The sequence below is a fragment of the Pan troglodytes genome, chromosome 2 (assembly GCF_028858775.2).
Source record: "Pan troglodytes isolate AG18354 chromosome 2, NHGRI_mPanTro3-v2.0_pri, whole genome shotgun sequence".
In the NCBI taxonomy this organism is placed as follows: Eukaryota; Metazoa; Chordata; class Mammalia; order Primates; family Hominidae; genus Pan; species Pan troglodytes.
In genome coordinates, this window is record NC_086015.1 from 139,803,975 (window position 1) to 139,831,481 (window position 27,507).

Sequence of the window (27,507 nt, forward strand, 5' to 3'; positions counted from 1 at the left end):
CACTTCCTCACTTTTACAGGGGTCCAGTAATATAAAGGCAGTCTGAGTAGAATTTTAATTCCCAAAGTAATTGTACCAATTTATACTCCCACCAGTTACATATGAAGAGCTCAAAACATTCTAAGACTGGTGCACAGGAACCTGCATCAGAAATATTAACACTTTGGTCTGAGCGTGGTGGCACACACCTGAAATCTCAGCACTTTGGGAGACCAAGGTGGGCAGACAACTTGAGCACAGGAGTTTGAGACAAGCCTGAGCACCATGACGAAACCCTGTCTCTACAAAAATTACAAAAACTAGCTAGAGTGGTGGTGCATGCCTATAGTCCCAGCTACTTGGGAGGCTGAGATAAGAGGATCACCTGAGCCTGTAAGGTCAAGGCTGCAGTGAGCAAAGATCGCACCACTGCACACCAGTCTGAGTGACAGGGCGAGACCCTGTCAAAATACAAACAAAAACTTGGGGCCAGGCACAGTGACTTGCACCTGTAATTCCAACAACTCCTGGGAGGCCAAGGCAGGAGGATGACTTGAGGCCAGGAGTTCAAGACCAGCCTGGGCAACATACAAAGACCCTCATCTCTACAAAAAACAAAACAAAAAAATATTAGTGAGGAATGGTGGCACGTGACCACAGTCCCAGCCACTTGGAAAGCTGAGGCAGGAGGATCACTTGAGCCCAGGAGTTTGAGGCTACAGTGAACTATTACCATGCTAACACACTCTCTCTAGCCTGCGCAACAGAGTGAAACCCTGTCTCTAAAATGAATAAATAAGGCTGGGCACGGTGGCTCACGCCTGTAATCCCAACACTTTGGGAGGCCGAGATGGGTGGCTCACTTGAGGTCAGGAGTTCCAGACCAGCCTGGCCAACATGGTGAAACCCTATCTATGCTAAAAATACCAAAAAACAGAAAGAAAAGAAAAAGAAAAAACAAAAAAGAGCCAGGCATGGTGGCACATGCCTGTAATCCCAGTTACTTAGGAGGCTGAGGCACAAGAATCACTTGAACCTGGGAGGCAGAGGTTGCAGTGAGCCAAGATGGTGCCACTGCACTCCAGCCTAGGAAACAGAGCAAGACTGTTTCAATTAAATAAATAAAAATAAAATGAATAAATACAATAAAATAAACATTAAAACATACTATGAAGGAACTGAAAAACAATCAGAAATAGTAAAATAGTAAACAAGGCCAGGCATTGTGGCCCATTCCTGTAAACCCTGCACTTTCATAGGCTGAGGCAGGCAGATCTGCTGAGCTCAGGAGTTTGAGACCAGCCTGGGCAATGTAGCAAAACCCGCCTCTACCAAAAATCCACAAATTAGTCAGGTGTGGTGGTGCACACCTGTGGTCCCAGCTACTTGGGAGGCTGAGGTGAGAGATCACTTAAGCCCAGGAGGTGGAGGTTGAGGAGGAAGCTGCAGTGAGCTGTGAGCGTGCCACTGCACTGCAGCCTGGGTGACAGAGCAAGACTGTCTCAAAAAAAAAAAAAAAAAAAAAAGTAAGCAAGTAAGAGAACAAAGTACAGAAATAAAAATAAATAATAGCCCTTTGCATTAAGGGAAAAAATAAATGCAGAAGAAATAGATCCAGATATATATAACTTCCACTATGACAAAGGAGACGTTTCAATTTTAGAGGGCAAAATTATTTATATAATAAATGATACTGACCCTGATATATTGGTTATTCATCCAGAAGTAAACAAAGTTGTACCTTTTATAAGCTTTCATAAAGATATGAAGATAAATGAATTTAAAGAACTAAACTCCAGGCCAGGTGCAATGGCTCACACTTGTAATCTCAGAGCTTTGGAGGCCAATGCGGAAGGACCACTTGAGGCCAGGAGTTCGAGAGCAGCCTAGGCAACACAGTGATACCCTCACTCTACAAAACATTTAAAAATAATTAGTTGGGCACAGTGGCACATGCCTATAATCCCACCTACTCAGTAGTCTGAGGTGGGAGGGTCACTTGAGTCCAGGAATTTAAGGTTGCAATGAACTGTGATCTTCAACTGCATTCCAGCCTGGGTGACAGAGCAAGACCTTATCTTTAAAAAAGAAAAGGATTAAAAAAAAAAAAAGAATTAAACTTCAAGGAGTCATGTATGAGCCTTTCTTGAGTTGGCAGAGAATGGCAACTGTTAGAAGCATTGCCAAGTATGGGCACAGGTGGGTGGATAATGCAGCCTGTCATAAATACAGGGGACCATGACTAAGTTAAGAATTTGTTTTAGAAATCACATATGGCATATAATCAAATTGTGCTGAAAATTTTCAAAAAGAAAATTCAAGCAACCAAAGGGTACACATATAGGGAAGCAAAGGATAGAATAATGACACACTTCCCATCAAAAACAATGCAAGCCCATGGATAATACGGTAACATATTTAATGTCCTGAAGAAAGATGAAAAAGTCCATTCTGAATTTTTTAACTGGCCAAAAAAAATATTTCAAATAAAGGCAAATAAAATATTTTGAGACTAAAAAACTAAAACAAAAAATAAAAAAAACTAACCTCATGAAAGACAGATTGTCCAAGCTGGATAAAAAGACCCAACTGGCCGGGCATGGTGGCTCATGTCTGTAATCCCAGCACTTTGGGAGGCCGAAGCGGGCGGATCACAAGGTCAGGAGATGGAGACCATCCTGGCTAACATGGTGAAACCCCATCTCTATTAAAATACAAAAAATTAGCGGGGCGTGGTGGTGGGTGCCTGTAATCCCAGCTACTCAGGAGGCTGAGGCAGGAGAATGGCGAGAACCTGGGAGGCGGAGTTTGCAGTGAGCGGAGATCGTACCACTGCACTCCAGCCTGGGCGCCAGAGTGAGACGCTGGGTGCAGTGGCTCACACCTGTAATCTCAGCACTCTGGGAGCCGAGGCAGGCAGATCAACAGGGCAGGAGATCGAGACCATCCTGGCTAACACGGTGAAATCCCATTCTACTAAAAATACCAAAAATTAGCTGGGCGTGGTGGCACGCGCCTATAGTCCCAGCTACTCGGGAGGCTGAGGCAGGAGAATTGGTTGAACCCGGGAGGTGGAGGTTGCAGTGAGCCGAGATGGCGCCGCTGCACTCCAGCCTGGGTGACATGAGCGAAACTCTGTCCCCCCCAAAAAAACACCCAACCACATAATATTTACAAGAGACACACTTTTAATATAAGAGCAGATAGGCCACAATAAAGGATATATATGTATGTGTGTGTGTATACACACACACACACACACACACGCACATCCTTGTCTTGATTTCTACTTTGATGTAACTATAACAATAACAGGTTTCTTATGGTTTATGTTTGCATGGTGTATGTGTGTATATACACATACATACACACACATATATACATATACACACATATACACACACCATGCAAACATTAACCGTAAGAAACATGTTGTGGTTATATTCATGTCAAAGTAGAAATCAAGACAAGGAATGCTACCAAACATAAAGAGAAATATTTTATAATAATAAAACAGTAAATTCATTAGGAAGCTATAACAACATTAAATTTTAACACCAAGTAACAGGAGTCTCAAAATACATAAAGCAAAGATTGAACTAAAAGAGGCAAATTCATAGCCATGGCTGAAATTTTTAACACACATCTTTTGGTAACTGATAGAAGAAGCAAACAAAAAAATTAATGAGTGTATAGAAGATAGGGATAAAATTACTAATAATGTGATCTAACTAATACATAAAACTTAACACCAACAATTACAGAATACACATTCTTTTCAAGTACAAACAAGAATATTCACCAAAATAAATCATAAATCAAACCTCTAAGTTTTTAAACACTGAAATAATACAGAGCAAGCTCTCTTGCAATAACAGATTTAAAAATCTGTTTAAATCTGATTTAAAAATCAGTAACAAAAATATACCTAAAATGTCCCCAAATGTTTGGTAATGAGAAAATTTTTAAAAACTGAATAAAAACATCTCAAAAACTGTAGAATCCACCTACAGTAGTGTTTACAAGAAAATTTAGAGCTTTAAATATTTATAATTTATAGCTAAGTTACAGTTTATATAAAGAAGGGTTTAAATCAATGACCTAAGAATCTACCTTTTTGGTAGTGGGTTTTTCTTTTTTCTCTGAGACAGGGTCTCACTCTTTCACCCAGGCTAGGGTCCAGTGGCATGACCACGGCTCATTGTAGCCTAAATCTCCCAGGCTCAAGCTATCCTTCCACCTCAGCCTCTCAAGTAGCTGGGAACAGAGGCATATGCCACTGTGCCTGGTTAATTTTTGTATTTTTGGTAGAGACGGGATTTTGCCATTTTGCCTAGGCTGGTCTCGAACATCTGGGCTCAAGAAATCCTCCCACCTTGGCCTACCAAAGTGGCTTCTACCTTAATAAACAGAAGATTCCAATGTGGATTGTCTCTACCTGGAGGATAAGGAAAAGTATGCAATATAATTCCAACAGAAAATTAACAGAAAGGCTATTTCTGATAACACAGCCACAGACCCAAAGTGAAGGCTATAGCTTTAGAACATCTGAATCACAGATTACAGACACACAATCATTCTGGGACCTAAGGTGACATAGGATCTTGTATCCTTAACAAGCAGCTTCCAAGGTCAACCATGAATATCAGTAATAAGACAGCATTTCATGGGAAATTTTTGTAAGTCATGTTTGGAAGTTGTGCATATCACTTCAGCTAATATTAATACTTCACAGGCAAGAACTTGTTAGCTAGCCATATATGAATGCAATGGAAGTAGAGAAATGGAGTCTCTGTTTGCCAGCGGCCTCCTTGAACGTTCTTCAGTATGAAAAAGGAAAAATAACTTTTGGTAGATAGCAAGTCACCTCTGCCAAAAACTGCCCCTCTGCCTACTAATATTTATATGCTGCCTTCCTCCCACTTAGAGAAAATATTTATTTGCATGGATATAGGTATTATACTACTATTTACTATTTTAAAAACCCCACGAAACAATTTTAATGTCTATAAAGGAACGTTTCACTAAATGATAGTATATCCATACAGTAGAATGAAATGTAACTAGTAATACAAATGAGCTGAATCTATGTTAGCACTAATGACAGAAACAGTTGTTTCTGACATCAAATGCACAAAGAAATGAGTATGATTCTATTTTTTAAATAAATAAATAAATCTCTCTTTTTCTCTCTCACACACACATACATATAAGCATGGGAAAAGGTATGGAAAAATTCAACTTGTGACACTAATAGGCTTGAATGTCCTCAATTCATTCCAGTTTAAGACTTGGATACAAAGAAAACCTCGAGACCTGAGCCATAGATCCTCAATGAGAAAGCTATAACAAGCAGCATCTGAATCATAGATTACAGTCATATGACAAAAATGATGACATTTGCTATAATTATGATTTTATCATATTGTACTAGAAGGCAGTATAAAAATTAATATTGTCTTGTTCCATAAGGAATATGAGGTAGTTAAAAAATAACATTTTTTAAATTGAGAAGAATAAAAAAAATCAAGGCTACAAAGAGGAAATATAAATATATGGAAAAGAGCAGTCAATATGGTGGTTAAAGATGAGTTTTAAACCTGCCTAAGCTCCCTGTAAGGTAAACCTAAAAGATAAATCAATTCAATCTAGATATCTACATAGTACAGAGTCCACATTCTTCAAATTCTATTAGGTTAAGTATACTTTTCTCAGTAAGCCATTTAGTAGGACCTTGGTTAAGCAGACAAGGGCACAGAGAATTAGTATTCTATACTGCTGCTTAAGAGTAGATTCGTTTGCTTTGGAGAAAGATAGATTAGTTTGCTTTGGATTAAAGTAGATTCGTTTGCTTTGGATTAAAGATAGAGCTTAGCTCCTTGCCAAGGAAATGGGATGCTAGTAATCGATGGCATATAGTAACTTGGGAAAATTAATCAAGCTATTGCTGGTGGCTGATTGTGATAAAGTACCAATTAAAGCACATGCCTTGAAAGCTTACATGGCTGCTGAATTTAGGAATTATGGCAATAATTATGGCTGTAAAGGCAGCAGGGTTAAGAAAGATCCTTTTAAGTACACCTGAGTATTCACAGAGATAAAACAAAAAGCTCAAGTCAATTAATGCTCAGCTTAAGTCGTAATTTGAGAACCAGAGAACTTCCATGAAGAATCCTAGAATGTCTCATTTCTTATAGGTGAGGGGCTGATTTTGTTGAAAATCAAGCCAATAAAATCTAATTGTATCAGAGGCAATAACAGTTTAATTCAGTCTCACCAAGTTTCTCATCTGGAAGTAAGGATCTTAACTGGCAAAGAATGGGATCCAAAAACTTGGAACAAAGAAATCTGGTTGGTCCCAGATCAAACTAACAATTTTGAATAGCTCTCCGCCATCCTCCAAGTAATTCCGAGCCTCCCATACCAGTGGAAGTAGCTTGCTTTCCAAGGTTTGAGAATACTAGCCTTCTTAAGCTTGAAAGCCCTCTGATAACTTTACATGGACAGATGCCTTGAAGGGGGATGCTCATTCTCCTGAAGACTTACCAAAACCAGCCCCTGATGCCACTAGATCCATGACTAGGGTCAAATCTCACCATGCTCCAAGAACACAAATACACACTATAACCCAGAAGAAAATAGCTTATATACTCAACAGAAATCTGAGGAACATGTATGATAGTAGATTCTAAATGTATTTTACCAAAGGAGGTGGTATAAAACCATAACACGCCAAATTCATTGGTATCAGGTGCACTTACTAGAGATTCCAGACTTCATACATTAGTTCCTGTCGCTGAAAGTGACTACAACAGTTTATCTGGTTGGTGCACTGAAAGCTGGATTTAACAGCTGAGATACCAGAGCCTCCCTGGCCTTGACAGATTAGGGAGTTAGGAATGCTGGACTAGACTTACCATGTGAGAACTATACACATGCAGCCCCATTCCTCAACTATGCTCCACAAGAGGGCCCAGAGGCAATGAAAACTACAATAGTGAAGGGAGTAACTATATCTATGTGCTTTTAAAGTTCTGTAAGCTTACTCTTTTTTGTAAGCCAGATATGACTATGGGGAATGTGGTCATTAAGAGATTTCTATGGAGATGATGGGATCCCAAGGTAACACAGCCCAAGTGGCCACACTTAACCATCAAAGACCAAGAGAGCAAATTGTCTGTAAAGGGCAGTAGGGACACACTGGTATTCACAACGTCTTGGCCTGCAGAGATCTTGGGCAGTAGATAACATTACCAGTACCCCTAGGAACAATATAGGTGGGCAGCCCACAAGAATACTGTTTGATTTATGGAGAAGAAAAAACTTTAGGCCTGGTAGGCAGAAATCTAACTTGTGGAGTTATGGCCTCTCACCAGTCTCCAGACCTGTGTCAGTTCACAGACCCAGAGCCCCTTGACTGAAGAGGAAACCAGATCCCTGTACAACTATTCCAAGTACATACAATAAATCTTTTAATCCTTTCCCAAAGGGACCTGTAGCCATTAATTAGAGATACTGTGCATTGTTGAAAGGAAATATCCAGACCTTTCATGTATTAATAGACACTGTCTCTGAATTGACATTAATTCCTGGGGATTCAAAATGCCATTGCAGTCCACCAGTTAAATCAGGGGCTTACAGTGGTCAGGTAATAGATGATGGAGTTGTAACTCATGTCTGTCTAAGAGTGGGACCACCAATGACCCACCCTGTGGTTATTTCCCCACTTCCAGAATGTGTAATTGGAAAAGACATACTTGGCAACTGGCAGAAACCCCATTATCAGCTTTCTAACCTACACGATAAAGGTCATTAAGGTTAAATATGGCTAAAAGGAAGTTCATGGAACTTCCTCTCCCTACCAAGATAATAAACTAGAAGTAAACACTACATCCCTGGGAAATTGCAGAGTTTAATCAAAGACTTGAAAGAAGCAGGGGTGGTAAAATCTATTATATCTTCATTTAACTCACTAGTTTGGCCTATGCTGAAGTTAGAGGGATCTTGAAGAATGGCTATAGACTATAATAAACTTAACTAGGTGGTTACATTAACTGTAGTGGCAGCCCCTGGAACTTGATATGCAGCTACTGACCTCACTAACTCCTTTTTCTCCAATTAACAAGAACCACTCAAAGCAAGTTGTTACCTGAAATGACAGAAGTATACCTTCGTACTCAACTAAGTATGAATGCTTTAGCACTATGCTAGTTCTCCTGTCTCTGCCATAAGGTAGTTGTATTGGTTATCTATTATCTCACAATTTCTGTGGATTCAGGAATCTGAACACAGCTCAGTTGAATCCTCTATTTAGGGTCTCATTAGGCTGCAATCAAGGCACTTACTGTGCTGCATTCTAATCTGGATGCTCAACTGGGAAGAAGCGATTTCTAAGCTCACTTAGGTTGATTTCCTTGTGGTTGTATAACTGAAGCCCTTGACATCCTGCTGGCTAATGGCTAGAGACAAACCTCAGGGCCAAGAAGCTGCCCACAGTTACTTTCTACATGGGATTCTCCAATGTGTCATTTTATTCCACAAAACATCACATTCTGGTAACATGTTCCAGACCACTGACTGCCCTGATACTTTATTGAGGTGTCCACCAGCCTCTGAATTTGACAGGGTTGGAGGGGCAACTCCTACATTCTACTTTGCATATGTTGTACTAAGGCTTTAGATGTACTCCCCGTTCATCATAAACAATTAGTACAATGCTGTCAGTGTATACGTATAAAATATCAGTAAATAATTATGTAAATGTCAGAGGAGAAAAAAGCTAAAAGAAATGAAAACATTCCACCAGGTTGGAAGTGGAGAGGACAGAACAGGGGATTGCTATTTTGGTCACAATACCATCTGAATTTTTTTTTTTTTTGAGACGGAGTCTCACTCTGTCGCCAGGCTGGAGTCCAGTGGTGCGATCTCGGCTCACTGCAACCTCCACCTCCAAGGTTCAAGCAATCCTCCTGTCTCAGCCTCCCAAGTAGCTGGGACTACAGGCGTGCACCACCACACACAGCTAATTTTTTGTGTTTTTAGTAGAGATGAGGTTTCATCATGTTGGCCAGGATGGTCTTGATCTCTTGACCTTGTGATATGCCTGCCTTGGCCTCCCAAAGTGCTGGGATTACAGGCATGAGCCACCGCGCCCGGCTCATTTGATTTGTTTAAGTCATGTACATGTATTACTTAGATAAAAATAAAAAAGAAGAAAATAAAGATATGAATCAATAAATACTAGGTAAATAAAAAAACAGAAAAACTGTGGTGACAATATTAACATCAAGTTAGTATTTAAGATTAGAAGCACTAAACAGTAAAAAGGTGGCTATTATATGGTAAAAGGCTGAATATACAAAGTAGGCAAACAAATCATTTGCTCTGAGTTTGCGTTTATTCTTGTATAATTCTTAAATCTAAGTTTTTCACCAAATTTTTTTCTCATTGAATTATTATTTTATTATTTACTACATCTAGACTCTACTTTGGTATATGGTATGAGGTAAAAATCTTGTGCTTTTCTTTTTTTTCAAGTTGTTAATCAACTGTCAGTCACAATTATAAGAGAAAGAAAGTAGCAGGAGAACAAAAACTTTTTTGTAGAGATGAGGTCTCATTATGTTGTCCAAGCTAGTGAACTCCTGGGCTCAAGCAATCCTCCTACCTCAGCCTCCCAAAGTGCTGGGATTATAGGTGTGTGCCAGCAAGCCCAGACAAGAACATAATTTTTAACTTAGTTATGTTATTGATACACTTAGGTCTATTTCTGTTCAAGTGATCCATCTGCCAGCTGTTGAGCCCCGCTAATTTACATTACTATTTTCTGAAGTTTTATGATACAATCTACAAATTGGTAGAGCAAGTCCTTCATTACTCTTCATTTCCAGAATTTTCTTGCCACTTACATGTAGGTTCTACTCAATCATTCAGCAAGTACAAAAACAATCCCTAATATTTTGCTGTTGCAATACATACATAAGTTATTTTAAAAAGATTTTTAAAGGAAACACAAATAAGTATTTCAGAAAAAAAACCACCTGTCTTTTTATCAAAGAAATGCAAATAGACCATTTTAATCTTTCAAATGACAAATAATGTATTTAAATGATGACCCTCAGTGTTGCCAGAGGTTTGCAAAATAAGTATTTACAATGCTGGTAGGAAGAGAGAGCTATTTGGTAACATTTATACAAAACCTTAAAAATATTAATATTTTTGGACCCAGCAGCCCTAGTTAAATGAATCACATGAAAAATTATATGGGCATCAAGATTTTCTAAATGTTTACTTCTACTTAGGATAATGAAAAATTATAACACAATCCAAATGGAAATGAAAAAATGGAAATTATGGAATACCATATATTAAAAATTCACATATATTCAAGGAATATCAACAGTGGAAAAAATTAATCATTCCACTTTTATAAAACAAATATAACTTTAACATAAGCCTAGACCAAACACCAAACAAAACACCAGCAACCAAAATCTTAAAAATTATGACTGTGTGATACTTTCTTCTCTTCCTTTTAAAGTTTTCTTCTAAATTTCTAACAAGAGTATATATGAGTTAAATAAAAAAGTAATAAACATTATTTTAAAAATTATACATCTGAAAGGAAATAATTTGTTAAATCATCTTAGTAAATCACTAAGTGCTGACTATATACATTTTACAGTGGAAGGTGCTAAGTGGATACAAAAAGTGCTTACCATAGTTCCTGCTATAGGAAAACATTTAATCCTGCTTTGTTTTTTGTGTGGGGGTTGAAGAGGTGGGGGTGGGGGGTTAACAAAGAAACACAAATGTATCAAAGGTACATAGCCAATACCTGCAATGAGAGAAGTTCAGGTAATAAACATGACTAGAAGAGGCTCACCACAGTTTTAAGGAGAGCTGAGGGAGTTTGTTTCACATGTAACAGATGCTTTTGAAGTAGCAGTTAACATTAACCACCTGTTTCTCAGAGATCCATTAGCAAGAGCTGATAATGGAAAAGGGAAGGAAAAAATCCTTTGCTAGTTGCTAATGGTATAATGCCAGGCTTTAAATTTGGATCATATAAATTAGCAATTCCAGGCTGGGCATGGTGGCTCACGCCTGTAATCCCAGCACTTGGAGAGGCTGAGGTGGGTGGATCATCTGAGGTCAGGAGTTCGAGACCAGCCTGGCCAATGTGGCGAAACGCCATCTCTACTAAAACTACAAAAATTAGCCAGGCGTGGTGGTGCGTGCCTGTAGTCCCAGTTACTTGGGAGGCTGGGGCAGGAGACTCACTTGAACCCAGGAGACGGAGGTTGCAGTGAGCAGAGATCAAGCCACTGTACTCCAGCCTAGGCAACAGAGTCAGACTCCATGTCAAAAAAATAAATAGATAAAATAAAAAATAAATTAGCAATTCCAAGATGTTATTTCATGAACCAGCAAATCTCCACAAATAACTTGAGAGATGAGCAAAGGGTTGCCACAATAGTAAAGAAAAGAAACAAAAAATGGTTAAGAAGAGAAATTCATTACCTTTATTTTTCTCTTTGTGCATAGACTAGTGTCAGAATTTTTAGACCCATTCTGAACTGCTATGCTTCTTCTCTATAGCTGCATTATTTCTTTATTACAAAATATAATGGTATCAAATAAGTCAATATTGAAATGAATTATTTTGATTAACCTTAGCATCTTATTAAAAGCACTAGGCTCTCAGGCAATTCATTTAATACACAATTTAAAAGAAGATTAAATAAAAAAATTAATTCAGGGTAAGGGATATTGTATATGCTTAAGAAGGTATTGCATGACTCAAAACAGGACCACTCAGAATCCTTCTCATTCTAACTTTTTTCTAGTTTTAAGTTAAATTTTAACATGATGTATTCCAGAACTCAATACAATATCTATAAATACAAAAAAAAATTCTACAAAATCAGAACCACATTAAGTCCACTGAAACTGGGCTGAATTTATCATGAATTTTTTTAATGTTATCATGAGGCCAAGTATAATTAAAATAATTTGTGGAACAATATACTGACATAAATCAGCCTCACTTGATTCTCACATGAAGCCTAATAAGGGCCGGTGCAGTAGCTCATGCCTGTAATCCTAGCACTCTGGGAGGCCAAGGTGGGTGGATCACCTAAGGTCAGGAGTTCGACACCAGCCTGGCCAACGTGGTGAAACCCTGTCTCTACTAAAAATACAAAAATTAGCCAGGTGTGGTGGTGCACACCTGTAATCCCAGCTACTTGGGAGGCTGAGGCACAACAATTGCTTAAACCCAGGAGGCAAAGGTTGCAGTGAGCCAAGATCGTGCCATGGCACTCCAGCCTGAGCAATAGAATGAGACACTGTCTCTCAAGGAGATTAAAAAAAAAAAAAAAACCAAACCTAATTAGACAGAAAATCAATTATAAGGAAACTAGGGGAGGGAAGATGTTTAGTGACTTGCCCAAGACCATCCCAGTTAAATAATGACAACTTTCTATCTTTGTCTCCTCATAGTATTTTCCCCACTGTAAAATAACTGGGGATCAGCTACATGTCACTCAAAGCCAAACAAAACAAAACAAAACACCAGCTGGAGAGCCTATACAACTGTTCAATTTTAAAGCCAATTTATTCTAAACACCTAAGCCAATAAAACTTTTTTAATGACCATGTAATCTATATCACCAACAATCGTTAAAAGCACAATGCTCTCCTGTCCTGGTACTCTAAAATACCATACTGGTCTTGGTTTCTTTCTCCTTATTCTTCCACTCATCTTCCTTCAAGATTATTTCCACTAAAAATATCTGAACTGAAAACAATAAACTAGTAGTTCACACAGTAAAATTCCTCTATACATTCAACCAGTTCACAAAACCTCCTTGGCCCTTATCTAAAACTGGGCTATTATCCCAGTAACCTTGGAATATTACAGTACTTACTTTTTAGGTACTTTATGATAACTGCTGTCTCCTAGCTATTAACTATCACATGCAAGCCATCCTGTTTCTATCAGCATTCAAAAGACTGATCAGCCTTTAGGACCCTTGCCAGGATTCCTACCACCACTCCTCCACCTTGTGATAGATCAGCCTCATAAGCCCCTCCTTCCATGCCCAGTCACTGAAGCTTTGTTTCTTGGTTCAGTGTTCTCTATCCTAATTTGAGCCATAATGCTGAGGTATTTTGATATTCTTATTGAAGATACATCCAATATCTTTCAATCCACAATTTCTACTTCTGTAGGTCTGAGGAGAAGCTAGCAAGGAACATACCAAGGCAAGCCTCTGAGTGACAGGTGAAGGATGAAGTTTTAATATGGGATATGGGGCTTTTAACTTTCTTAAGTATGTTTTTTCAGGTCCTCTCTGCATCCAGTTAGGAGACATTCATATCCCAGCTCATTAATGCTGCAAAGAGCATGACATCTATAAACATTTTCTAAGACTATACATGCCAGATTATACTCTGTCTTGTTTTAAGTAACTCAGGACACTCAATGAACTACAACTACTGAAAGGAGTTCCTGGAATGAATCATAACTCACATTCTTGTTCTTTTTGCTGAAGAGTAAATTTAGATTACTAATATCTGGGTTACAGAGCCTTAGGAAAAATATCAAATAATTATATGAACTGGAACAGCTATAAATTTCATCTCCAATGCCTTCAACAATTATTTTACCTGTCCTAGATCAGTTTTCTCACTTACGTCTTTTAAATCAATTCCAGGCTGGGAGCACTGGCTCACACCTATAATCCCAGCAATTTGGGAGGCCAAGATGGGCAGATCACCTGAGGTCAGGAGTTTCAGACCAGCCTGGCCAACATGGTAAAACCCTGTCTCTGCTAAAATTACAAAAATTAGCCAGGTATGGTGGTGTTCACCTGTAATCTCAGCTACTGGGGAGGCTGAGGCAGCAGAATCATTGGAACCCGGGAGGCGGAGGTTGCAGTGAGCCGAGATCACGCCGCTGCACTACAGCCTGGGTGACAGAGCGAGACTCCATCTCAAAACAAACAAACAAAACAACACAAAAATTATCTGGGCATGGTGGCCTGTAATCTCAGCCACTAAGGAGGTTGAGACAGGAGAATTACTTGAATGCAGTGAGCTGAGATGGCACCACTGCACTCCAGCCTGGGTGACAGAGTGAGACTCAAAAATAATAATAATAATAATAATAAAATAAAATTAATCAATTCCAATTTTTTCCTTTTTACCACTCTTTCCATCTGTGTTCATGTCCTCCAAGAATCCTAGCACTGACTCCAGATTAAGAAATCCTGTACTGAGATCAAAGGTCCTCACTGGAAGTAAACAAATCTCTTTTGTCTTCCTATCTCAAAAGCTAAGACTAAAACCTAGCAAATAGTGAGAAATTCTATCAACATACATTCAGTTTTCTTTAGTAGTTTGGAAACAAATTGTGAATTAGCTTTTTGCAAGGATTCTGCTTCATACATGATTCAACTCAGTGTACAATGAGAAACTGCACAAGCATATTCAAACCAAATTTACTGAGAAAGAATTTTTAAGAAATCTCATTTATACCTGGATATAGCTTTATTCGTGCAATGTTTTCTGTATTTCAATTCTTACTGAGGGTACATGCAGGATAATTTGGCTAGAAGCATTAAAGTAAGTTAGGTTCCCTCTTTGAAAATTAAACTAATAGAAAGCCCACCATATTTCATATATTTAAACATCTATAAACAATAATATAAATGAAGTATGTAAATACATAAAGTCCATTTTTCCTAAACATTAAATAAAACCAGTAAATGTATAATCCTTTATGTGTGTGTATACACATACACACACACACACATCATAATCACAAACACTACAGTCATCTCTTTACTTACTTGATCTGCCCTAGATAATCTGTATAAAATTCTATATATATAGGGATAAAGCCTTTGGAAAATGATTTAGGGGAAATCATGAAGGGACTTAATATTATCTAAAACACCCATGTTAATTTAAAACCACGTGTTTGAAATCAGCAAGTACAGAAAAATAATAACATCAATATATTTGCTAAAAGCTAAGCTCACGAGTAACAGTAGGTACCTTTAGGTGTAACTGAACAGAGGCTAAGAAAATTCCTATTTAAAGTTTCTAACTTCCTTCAAGGATCTAGCTCTAAGTAACCTGAAGGCAGTGAATGCTCTTATCTTGGCACTAATCAGCAGCTTTTATAATCTATTGTGTTTTGGAGAAATTAAACAAAAGCAAAATATTTACTGCATGCCTTCTAATTACCTAAAAATAATTGTAGTGTGACTAATCTGTATGCACTAACATGGGGAAGCAAGCATCCAGCTATGAAATATATTACTTAGCTCACCTGAGTATGTGGTAAGTTCCCATCAATGGAATGTAAATAGAGGGGCCAAAGGCTTCTAAGAAGTAGACACTGCTTCTCTTTCTCTCTCCCCTTCCAACCAAGTGAATGCAAACAACATGAAGGCTCTAGGGGTAAGAAGAGCCAGAAAATGGAGGGGCTTAGATTCCTGAATCATCCTATGAAGAAAAGATAGCTACCACTAACTCTGGTATTGGATGGTTACATAAATGAGAAATTGTCTATCATGATAAGCTACTGATTTAAAGTATATTTTTTAACAGCATGTGAACTATACATGAAGCTGCTAGACTCATTTAAGACACGTTAAAATACCCAAAGTTAATTTCAGAGACTTTCTAATTATGTTAAAAAAAAAAAACAACTTCACTCTTAAGCAAATATTAATCTATCATCTGAGGATTTTCAAGCAGCTATGAAATGAAAAAAGCAATTTGAGGCCGGACCTGATGGCTCACACATGTAATTCCAACACTTCGGCAGGCCGAGGCAGGTGGATCACTTGAGGTCAGGAGTATGAGACTAGTCTGGCCATCATGGTGAAACCCTGTCTCAACTAGAAATACAAAAATTAGCCAGGCATGGTGGTAGGCATCTGTAATCCCAGCTACTCGGGAGGCTGAGGCAGGAGAATCGCTTGAACCTGGAAGGTGGAGGTTGCAGGGAGCCGAGATCACACCATTTGCACTCTAAGCTGGGTAACAAGAATGAAACTCCATGCGGTGTTTGGTTTTTTGTTCTTGCGATAGTTTACTGAGAATGATGATTTCCAATTTCATCCATGTCCCTACAAAGGACATGAACTCATCATTTTTTATGGCTGCATAGTATTCCATGGTGTATATGTGCCGCATTTTCTTAATCCAGTCTATCATTGTTGGACATTTGGGTTGGTTCCAAGTCTTTGCTATTGTGAATAATGCCGCAATAAACATACGTGTGCATGTGTCTTTATAGCAGCATGACTCTCACTCATAGGTGGGAATTGAACAATGAGATCACATGGACACAGGAAGGGGAATATCACACTCTGGGGACTGTGGTGGGGTGGGGGGAGGGGGGAGGGATAGCATTGGGAGATATACCTAATGCTAGATGACGAGTTAGTGGGTGCAGTACACCAGCATGGCACATGCATACATATGTAACTAACCTGCACAATGTGCACATGTACCCTAAAACTTACAGTATAATAAAAAAAAAAAAGAAAAAGAAAAAAAAAAAAGCAATTTATAGCTTTTGACCCAATACATTCTGTATATTCTATGTATTACTTTTCATCCTAGGAAAATAAAGGGAAAACAGAACTAAATTGCTTAAAAAGAAAAATTAGCCAGGCCAGGCATGGTGGCTCATGTCTGTAATCCCAGCACTTTGGGAGGCCAAGGTGGGTAGATCACCTGAGGTCAGGAGTTAGAGACCAGCTTGGCCAATGTGGTGAAACCCTATCTCTACCAAAAACACAAAAATTAGCCAGCCAAAAATAAGCCAGGCGGGTCCCTGTAATCCCCGCTCCTCGCAAGGCTGAGGCAGGAGAATAGCTTGAACCCGGGGGGGCGGAGGTTGCAGTGAGCCAAGATGGCGCCATTACACAACAGCCTGGGCAACAAGAGCAAAAGTTTATCTCAAAAAAAAAAAAAAAAAAAAATAGCCTACACTTAACACAATATTAGGTCAAAGTAAGAGTAAAGATTAATCAAGTCCAAGGAAAATTTAGAAATTTGTCAAATACCTTTTATGTTAACATCTTTCCCTCATAAAAACATTCTTAACACATTGTTCAACAAATAGCAAAACATGAATTCGCTCTTCACTTGCTCATTATCTACTGGGGAGGGTAATCAATCAGTAGATATATACAAATATACACATGGCTGGTCTGATGGTAGTGGGTTATCAGAACTTACTAACATTAGTGTCATTAAAGTTGGTATACAACCCGCCACCCGCCACTGCTATATTTGACTGGTTTTTTGGGTTTTTTTGTTGTTGTTTTGGGGCTTTTGTTTTTGTTTTGCGATGGAGTTTCGCTCTTGATGCTCAGGCTGTAGCGCAATGGTTGGCTCGATCTCGGCTCACTGCAACTTCCACCTCCCAGATTCAGGCAATCCTCCTGCCTCAGCCTTCCAAGTAGCCAGGATTACCGATGCATGCCACCATGCTGGCTAATTTTTGTATTTTTAGTAGAAACAGGGTTTCACCATGTTAGCTAGGTTGGTCTTGAACTCCTGACCTCAAGTGATCCACCTGCCTTGGCCTCCCAAAATGCTGGGATTACAGGCGTGAGCCACTGCCTTTGGCTTTATTTTTTTTTTTTGTCTCCCTCTGTTGCCCAGGCTGGAGTGCAGTGGCGCCATCTCAACTCACCACAACCTCTGCCTCCCGGGTTCAAGTGATTCTGCTGCCCAGCCTATTTTCTGTTTTTTTGTTTGGTTGGTTTTTTGAGATGGGAGTCTCGCTCTGTCACCCAGGCTGGAGTGCAATGGCACAATCTCAGCTCACTGCAACCTCTGCTTCCAGGTTCAAGCAATTCTCCTGCTTCAGCCTCCCAAGTAGCTCGGACTACAGGCACGTGTCACCACAACCGGGTAACTTTTGTATTTTTAGCAGAGAAGGGGTTTCGCTATGTTGGCCATGCTAATCTCAAACTCCTGACCCTGTGATCTACCCGCCTTGGTCTCCCAAAGTGTTGGGATTACAGGTATGAGCCACCACACCCAGCCTTGTATTTTTAATAGACATGGGTTTTCACCACAATGGTCAGACTGGTCTGGAACTCTTAACCTCAGGTGGTCCGCCTGTCTCGGCCTCCCTAAGTGTTGGGATTACAGGCATGAGCCACTGCACCTGGCCTATTTTATCTTTAAAAAGCCAATCAAGGCCGGGCACAGTGGCACACGCCTGTAATCCTAGCAGTCTGGGAGGCCAAGGCGGGCAGATGACCTGAGGTCAGGAGTTCGAGACCAGCCTGACCAACATGGTGAAACCCAGTCTCTACTAAAAACAAACAAAAAAAAATTAGCAAGGTGTGGTGGCGTGTGCCTGTAATCCCAGGTACTTGGGAGGCTAATGCAGGAGAATCGATTGAACTCGGAGGCAGAGGTTGCAGTGAGCCAAGATTGTGCCACTGCACTCCAGCCTGGGTGACAGAGCGAGACTCTGTCTCAAAAAACCAAACAAACAAAAAACAAAAAATAGGCCAGGCAGCAGAATCACTTAAACCCAGGAGGCGGAGGTTTCAGTGAGCCAAGATCGTGCCACTGCACTCCAGCCTGGGCAACAGAGGGAGCCAAAAAAAAAAAAAAAGCCAAATGCAGTGGCTCACGCCTGTAATCCCAGCACTTTGGGAGGCCAAGGTGGGTCCATCACTTGAGGTCAGGAGTTCAAGACCAACCTAGCCAACATAGTGAAACGCTGTCTCTACTAAAAATACAAAAATTAGCTGGGCATGGTGGCACACGTCAGTAATCCCAGCTACTTGGGAGGCTGAGGCAGGAGGATCGCCTGAATCCGGGAGGCGGAAGTTGCAGTGAACCGAGATCGAGCCACTGCACTCCGGCCTGGGTAACAGAGCGAGATTCCATCTCAAAAAATAAAAATGAAAATACATAATAAATAAAAATACAAAAAATAGCCAGGCCTGGTGGCACACACCTATAATCCCATCTACTAGGAAAGCTGAGGCAGGAGAATCACTTGAACCCAGGAGATGGAAGTTGCAGTGAGCCAAGATCATGCTATTGCACTCCAGCCTGGGTGACAGAGTGAGACTCCGTCTCTAAATAAATAAAATAAAAATACACGTATCTCTGAGAAACAGAAGACAATTCAAACACTTCATGACTAAAAACTAAAAGACTGGCTGGGCACGGTGGCTCACGCCTGTAATCTCAGCACTTTGGGAGGCCGAGGTGGGCAGATCACGAGGTCAGGAGTTCGAGACCAGTCTGGCCAACACAGTGAAACCCCGTCTCTACCAAAAAAAATACACACACAAAAAATTAGCCAGGCGTAGTGGTGTGCGCCTGTAATCCCAGCTACTCGGGAGGCTGAGGCAGGAGAATCGCATGAACCCAGGAGGCAGAGGTTGCAGTGAGCTGAGATCGCGCCACTGCACTCCAGCCTGGGCGACAGAACAAGACTCTGTCTCGAAAAAAAAGAAAAAAAAGAAAAAAAAAAAAACTAAAAGACTGGGAGAAATGCAGCTTATATTTAGCACTTTCCTACTTTTATGCTCGAATAACCTAAAAGTTACTCATATGACCAGGACTTATTGTAAAATATCCCGGACCAGTTCCAAATATTGGTCTAAGACATGTACAAGACGATGAGCTGTAACTGTAGAGTATAAAAATGAAAGAGTATAAAGGTAATTCAGCTGAATCTCTAAAGGGGTTCAATGATGACAGCTTTATAAAAATACAATTGTGGAGACACTATGGGTTATAAAATCTGAAAATTTCTGAGGATCAAATTAATTAATCAGTTCTAAAACATGTGCCCTGGTTTGACAGTTCACTGATGGATGTAAATATTTCATTTATCCAATTAGTTATCTGTGAAGTTCCATTTATTTTATCTGATGATGCACAACCTCTCACCAGGACCCCCCAGAAAAGCTGTATTGGTTTTGGTTGGATGTTTTGTTTTGTTTTGTTTTGCATAATCTGACTGAAATTCAAACTCCATCTTTCACTTTATGCTTTCCCCATATTTTATTTCATTAGATTTGTTATATTAAGAAAGTCGCTGCAAAATTATCAAAGACAAAATATGTACAAACATTTTTACATAATAAAATATTACTAATAGCTTTAATGAGTGACCTGCAGAATAAACACCGGCAGTTTGTGGACAGAGTCTTTTTTCAAAAAAAAAAAAAAGAAGGGAGGGAGGGAGGGAGGGAGGGAGGAAGGGAGGAGGGAGGAGGGGAGGAGGGAAGGCGGGAAGGTGGGAAGGCAGGAAGGCAGGAAAGAAAGAAGGAAGGAAGGAAGGAGGGAAAAAAGGAAGGAACGAAGGAGGGAAGGAAGGAAATTGTTTAACCAAAAAAATAATATTCCCTGGGCTGGGCGTCATGGCAATATGCACCTGTAGTCCCAGCTACTCGAGAGGCTCAGGCCGGGGAGGATCACTTGGGCCCAGAAGTTCGAGGTCAGCCTGGACAACACTGACCTATTTGAAAGGTCAACATCTCTATTTGAAAAAAAAAAAAAAAAATTATCTGTTAAGTGAGAAGCAAAGCATATGTATTGGTGGTATAACAGACAAGAAATATGGCTATTGTGCAAGTTCAAATAAAACCAAAATTTTCTTTTCAACAAGATGATAACTATGAAGTAGAATTCAGGATGAAGATGCCAAATCTTTCCATTTGGAAACAGAGAGAGATAATTAAAAGAACTAAATGCAAGAAAGAAAAGCACTGTTCCTCACATAAACTCATTAAACCTTTAAAAGGTATCCCATCACTTTGAAATGGCCCTAGGGTATCATCTTAAACTTTTCCTTTACATACTATCAAAGACATCATTCAATGGAGACCTCTTACATCTACCTTTGCTGAATTCAAGAGTCAGATTTCTTGGCCCTGGACCAAGAGGAAGAAAGAATATTAGAAACAGCACTTTAAGAAAGGTTGGGACATGAAGCCAGAAAGAGAGGTAGTCCTGGGTCAAAACCATCAAACTGAAGAATGGAAGGAAAGGGAGGAAGGGAAGTTGGGGATGATGATGGAGGAAGTATCTGCCTTGGACCGAGAATTAAGTTGCACTCTGAACTGATCCTGAACCCTCCCTTTATGTCTTCCCTACTACAGACCCATACTTGCTGATATAGTTTGGCTATGTCTCTACCCAAATCTCATTTTGAATTGTAATTCCCATAATCCCCATGTGTCATGGGATGAACCCAGTGGGAGGTAATTGAATCATGGGGGTGGTATCCCCTATAATGTTCTCATGACAGTGAGTGAGTCCTCATGAGATCTGATGGTTTTATAAGCATCTGGCATTTCCCCTGCTAGAACTCATTTTCTCTCCTGCTGCCCTATAAAGAGGTACCTTCCACCATGATTGTAAGTTTCCTAAGGCCTCCCCAGCCATGCAGAACTGCGAGTCAATGAAATCTCTTTTCTTTATAAATTACCCAGTCTCAGGTATTTCCTGATAGCCATGTGAGAACAAACTAATACACTTGCCCATATATTCAACTCCCTCAACCCTTGATCTCTATCTTCTTATATTTCCCCAACTTTCTCCTGATGGTGACCACCAGAACTACAATGCCAGCAACAATGGCCACCAGGACCACTAAAATGACAACGCTAAGGTTAGTTGCCAAATACTTCATGGTGGGTAAAAGTAGGTGGCAATTTCTTATCCACATAGAGATTACCAGCAGAAGGACTCTTTACACAACTGCATTCCGGGGCTGCCACAGGCCTAAGAGTAATTTATCCTTAGTCCTCCTCTCAAAATAGGCAGGGCAAAGTCCAGCAATATCCACTGTAGACAGTCTTCTGAAAGGTTTTCTGCTACAACTTGGTATAGATGATGCACTGCTTGTAGTGCACAACTTTGTCTGAGTTCAAAGGCACAGACAACCTGGCAATAATAATTTGTGACAAGAGTGTTGTTATCATTGGCTCAGGTCTTCCTTTTCCAAATTGTGGGTGCTCACTAGGTTCACCCACCAACACAATGATATCTGGCTGCACTAGTGGGCCTTTAAATATCCTTTCTGCCATAGCTGGGGTTGGGAAGGCAATCAACATGCAAAAAGGTATGCTCACTAAAGTTCACCATGCTCTGGTCACTCGCGCATGTTTTTTCAGAAATAAGGGATATAAACTGGAACAGTTCCTCTCAAAAGCCCAGTGCGTGGGACCAGGCTGGGACCCACCCTGCCCCTCACCTCACCCCAACACGTAGCACATTAACTTGTTCATGGTACATATTAGGTGAGATATGTCTGGTCTTCACCACTAGCAAGAAGCATTAGGCCCAGAATGCCCACCAGGGTCAGGCAACAGGAATGAAAACAGCACAGGAGGATATCCAGAGGGTGCTTGGAATAAAGACCTAGAGTTGGTTGCCTCCCATTGTGCTGCCTTAGCAGCTTCTTCCTTTTTAAATGGAAAATCCAGTTTTGAAAAACATCAAAAGGTATACTTCTAAAATTACAATAAAATATACTTTAATGATTATTAAAATATTGAGAATTTCAATTATCTCACAATCCACCAGTCCCCATGGAAAAGACCACGTATCTATGATCTTTTACATATGAGAGAAATAAACATCTATCTTGTTTAAACAACTGCTATTTTCAGTTTTCCAATTTTATCTTCAGGCAAAGACTCTAAATGTTTAGAATATTATATGATTTTAAATTCTGTACCCAATATTTTGCACTGTAGCAGTCACAGCTATTAACACATTTCTTGTATTATACACTCAAGTATTAATTCTATTCAAGTATTTATATTTGCTTAGTTCCACAAAATTTTACTCCTTAACTTCATTACAGTATTTCTGTCTTTCAATGTGTTCTCCCCATCTTTGTCATGAAGTTTCATTTTAATCAATAGTATATGTGTCCTCTCATCTAATGTCTCAGTATCATTTGTTTATAATTACAATCCTTATACATTCTTTGGCCATTTTAATACTTCTTGAAACTTTCAAGCTTCTCAGTCAATGAATATTAGAAAATTATTAAAACACTTTTATCCATTCTATTAATAGCTCAGAAATGCATACAAGCTCTATTACAGTTACTATGTAACTGTCAGTTCTAACACTTACAAGTTAACAGGTAGAATTTAAATAAACCCACAGCTGCTTTCCTCTTTCCTTGGTATAGTCATAGAGTAAAACTCAAGCCCAGCTTGAGAATTCCTCTCCATTTGATGATACGAAGCGATTTGGCATGTAACTCATCTATAATTCGGAGGCTGGAAGAAACCAATGTCACTATAAAAGTCCATACTTTTCTTTGACACTAAAACAAAGCTTACTAACCCTAAGGGACAGAGAATGTCTGATCACAATCTCTAAGACACCTACCTCTTGCCCAATCATATTTAAATGGACAAAATTAGTTTCACCTTCAAAGTCTGTTGTCAAAAGCAAACAGAAGACCAAATTGTCTCACTAAGTATACTTAATTTATAGGCTAACAAGAGTTCCTTATTCACATAAGCTGTTGTTATCACTACACTAAGACCAAAGAAAGTTTGCTTAGTGTTAATCAACAGTTTTTAATTGTATATTAATAGATCATTTGATTGGTATAAACTATTTCTTCTTCCAAGACTAGAAAGTCCATGAAGGTAAGGGTCAGGTGAGTTTAATTAATATTGTAGCCCTGCGCGCCTAACCCAATTAGCTTGGAATTTTTGTTGAATGAATAAACGACAATCCAACTTTTTTTTTGAGACAGAGTCTCACTCCCGTTGCCCAGGCTGGAGTGCAATGGCACAATCACAGCTCACTGCAGCCTTCACTTCCCGGGCTCAGGTGATTCTCCCAACTCAGCCTCCTGAGTAGCTGGGACTACAGACACATGCCACCACACCTGGCTAATTTTTGTATTTTGGTTGAGATGGGGTTTTGCCATGTTGCCCAGGCTAGTCTCCAACTCCTGGCTCAAGAGATCTGCCTGCTTCAGCCTCCCAAAGTACTGGGCTTACAGGACTGAGCCATCATGTCCAGCCCTATAGTCCAACTTTTATAGTTGATATCTAGGTGTACAAAATGAAAATGCCAATGGATTACAGAAATTAACAAGCTCTTACTCATAACTACTAAAGCAAAAAATAATCACTTAGACTACACAGCTTGAAAGTTCCAAAATTCAACAGGTATTTAATGTCACAGATCTAAAAGTCAGGATGTCCAAACTACTCTCATAGCCATCCTCCAATACCTATATTCACACAAACTTTCAGTGAACACTACCAAGTCAAACAACTAGGGACCACCTTAGATTACTTCCTCTTTCTCATTTTTCCTAATCATTCCAGAGCCTTAATATCTGCACAATCTGTCACTTCCTCTCCATTCTCACTGACCTTCTATAAATTTGAACTTTCTACTTTGGGAGGCCGAGGCAGGTGGATCACGAGGTCAGGAGATTGAGACCATCCTGGCTAACACGGTAAAACCCTGTCGCTACTGAAAATACAAAACTGCGGGCGCCTGCAGTCCCAGCTGCTCAGGAGGCTGCGACAGAAGAATGGCATGAATCCGGGAGGTGGAGCTTGCAGTGAGCCGAGACCGCACCACTGCACTCCAGCCTGGGCGACAGAGCAAGACTCCATCTCAATAAATAAATAAATAAATAAGAACTTTCTTTAGTTCCCTAATGGATCAGTGTTTAAAAAAAAAAAAAAAAAAAGCCTTTGGTCTGATTCCAGCCTTACCTGCCCACCAAATCATCATCTAAATTGCTCCCAGAAAGGCATTTCTAAAAATGAAAATACAAACAAGTCATTTTCCTTCTAAAATACCATCAATTTTACAAAAAGTATTCAATGGTCAGAATGTAGTTTCTCTCAGCTCCATTTTTACAAGGGCATCTACTGTCCTCTATGGTCGGATAACAGATTTTATCTTTGCATTTCCTGTTTCTAAATTAAGAAACGTTTTCTGCTACTGCCTACTAAACTCCTACTCCTGGTGAAGATGCTGTGAACACTGTTGAAATGGCAACAAAGGATTCTGAATATTACATAAATTTATATGATAAAGCAGTGACAGGGTTTGAGAGGACTTCCTCCAATTTTGAAATAGTTCTACTGTAGTAAAATGCTATCAAACAGCATTGCATGCTACAGAGAAATCTTTCATGAAAGGAAGAGTCAACTGATGCAGAAACTTCATTGTTGTCTTGTTTTAGGAAACTACCACAGCCACTTGATCAGTCAGCAGCTATCAACATCAAGGCAAGACTTTCCACTAGCAAAAAGATTATGACTCACTGAAGGTTCAGATGTTCATTAGCGTTTTTAATAGTATTTTTAATTAAGGTACGTACATTGGTTTTTTTTCAGACATAATAATATTGCACAATACACTATAGGGTAAATATAACTTTTATATGTACTAGGAAGCCAAAAAGTTTGTATGACTCACTGGAACCAAACCCACAATATCTCTGAGGTATACCTATATATCATATAAACCTTTGTGGTCCTATCCTTTTTCTCCTATCTTTTCAGAAAGTAATCAATATAAAAAACATGATGTTAAATAACCTTAAGTATATTTTCACACTTTATAAGTACTGTAGCATCATGTGTTATGCATCATTCTGCAATTTGCATTGGACCTTTAAAATCCATTTTTAAAATTTATTCGTACTGGTACCTAGAATTCTAGTTTACTCATTTTAAATGCGGTAAATAATTTCAGGCCAGGCATGGGGGCTCACATCTGTAGTCCCAGCACCTTGGGAGGCCAAGGCAGGCAGACTGCTTGAGGCCAGGGGTTCAAGACCAGCTTGGCCAACATAGGGAAACCTTGTCTCTACTAAAAATACAAAAAACTTAGCCAGGTGTACTGGCGCATGCCTGTAATCCCAGCTACTTAGGAGGCTGAGGCACAAGAATCACTTGAACCTGGGAGGCAGAGGTTACAGTGAGCTGGGACCATGTCACTGGCACCCCAATCTGCGCGACAGAGTGAGACTGTCTTAAAAAAAAATTTTTTTTTCAGAGTTTAAATATACCACAGTTTATCAATTATCCAGTTTATTATAGAAATTTGGGATTTTTATTTTTTTGTTAGTATAAACAAAGCAATGAAAAAAATATTCATTCCTATATATGCCTTTTATAAACATGTAAAAAAATTGTATCCAGAGGTTGTATCTAAGAATTGAATTGGTTTCTTTAATGTTATATTCTTAGTAAAGAAAAGAAAGAAGGAAAAAAGTGGTTTCCACAGTGTAAACACTCATTAAATATTTACTGACTGAATGAAAACAGGACAGTAAGTCATTCAACTCTTCTTGATATTACCAAAATAGTCTCCAAAGGAGAATCTGTACACAGATCTGTACTCCCACTAGTTGCTATTCTACAACCTTACTGACTATTGGTATGGTCAGGTCTTTTTAATTACTCAATATGATGGGTTTTTAAAATAGTAGTTTATTCTGTTCCACCCAAATTTTTTATTAGATTTTTATTTTGTACTTCATTGATTTTACTTCTATCTTGAATATGCTCGTTTCTGATTACTTGTTCTAATTGGTTATTAATGCCATACAGAAGGCTACTGATTTTTTAAACTTTCTATCTAGGAACGTTGCTGAACGCTCTCATTAGTTCTAACAGTCTACGGTTTCTCTTGAAATTTCAACACAATTATATCCTCTTCCAATAGGGATACTTTTGCATCTTCATCTTCAATTGCTATAGCTCTTCTTTTTTTTTTTTTAATGTATTGGTTAGGTGTTCCAGTACTGAACAGCAGTGATAATGCTTATATCCCGGGAATACACCTAAACTTCACCGTTATTTAAAAATGACATAATCTGAGCTGTAGGTTTGGGGGAGATAACCTTTACAAGCTAAGGAAGTTCCCTCTTGTTCCTAATTATCAAAAGTTTCTGTTTATAAAAACTATTAGCTATATATTATCACATAATTTTTCTAAACATCCTACATCACTTCAGGTAAGTATAGGCTTTTTTCTCCTGTAATGAGATTATCTGGACATTATACTAAAAGATTTTCTAATATTAAACCATCTCGGTATTCCTAAGATAAAACCTTCTGGTCCTAAAGTTTTCTTAGACTCAAATATTTGGGTTTAGTTGACCTTCTTTAACCTTTCTATTTAACTTCCATTTCTACTTTTATTATTCCTTTCTTCACAGTAATGTTAGGTTTGCTGTTTTTCTTTTTTCTAGTTTCTTTTGCTTTTGCTTAGCATTAATGCCCTTAAGATAACACATCTATCCAAGTAATGCTTTAGCTGGCTCCAACATTTTCACTAACATTTCTTTCACTAATATTCACATTACAACTCTGTATATCTCCTCTTTAATATAAACTTTTTTTTTTTTTTTTTGAGACGGAGTCTCGCTCTGTCGCCCAGGCTGGAGTGCAATGGTGCAATCTCGGCTCACTGCAAGCTCCACCTCCCGGGTTCACGCCA

The 27,507-nt window shown here is 39.1% G+C and overlaps 1 protein-coding gene across 11 annotated transcripts in view; it reads right to left on the reverse strand.

The window, feature by feature from the left end:
- Window positions 1–27,507, reverse strand: part of STAG1 (STAG1 cohesin complex component) — a 408,398-nt gene that overhangs the window by 228,522 nt on the left and 152,369 nt on the right. The window contains exon 5 of one of the 11 annotated variants that reach the window (XM_063806250.1): window positions 20,429–20,533. The exons of 9 other annotated variants lie outside the window; for them this stretch is intronic. The gene's annotated coding sequence lies outside the window, so the exon portion shown is untranslated. Of the gene's footprint in view, window positions 1–15,322; window positions 15,441–20,428; window positions 20,534–27,507 lie in introns of those variants that run through there. One more of the 11 variants, XM_054682266.2, reaches the window with a different exon arrangement.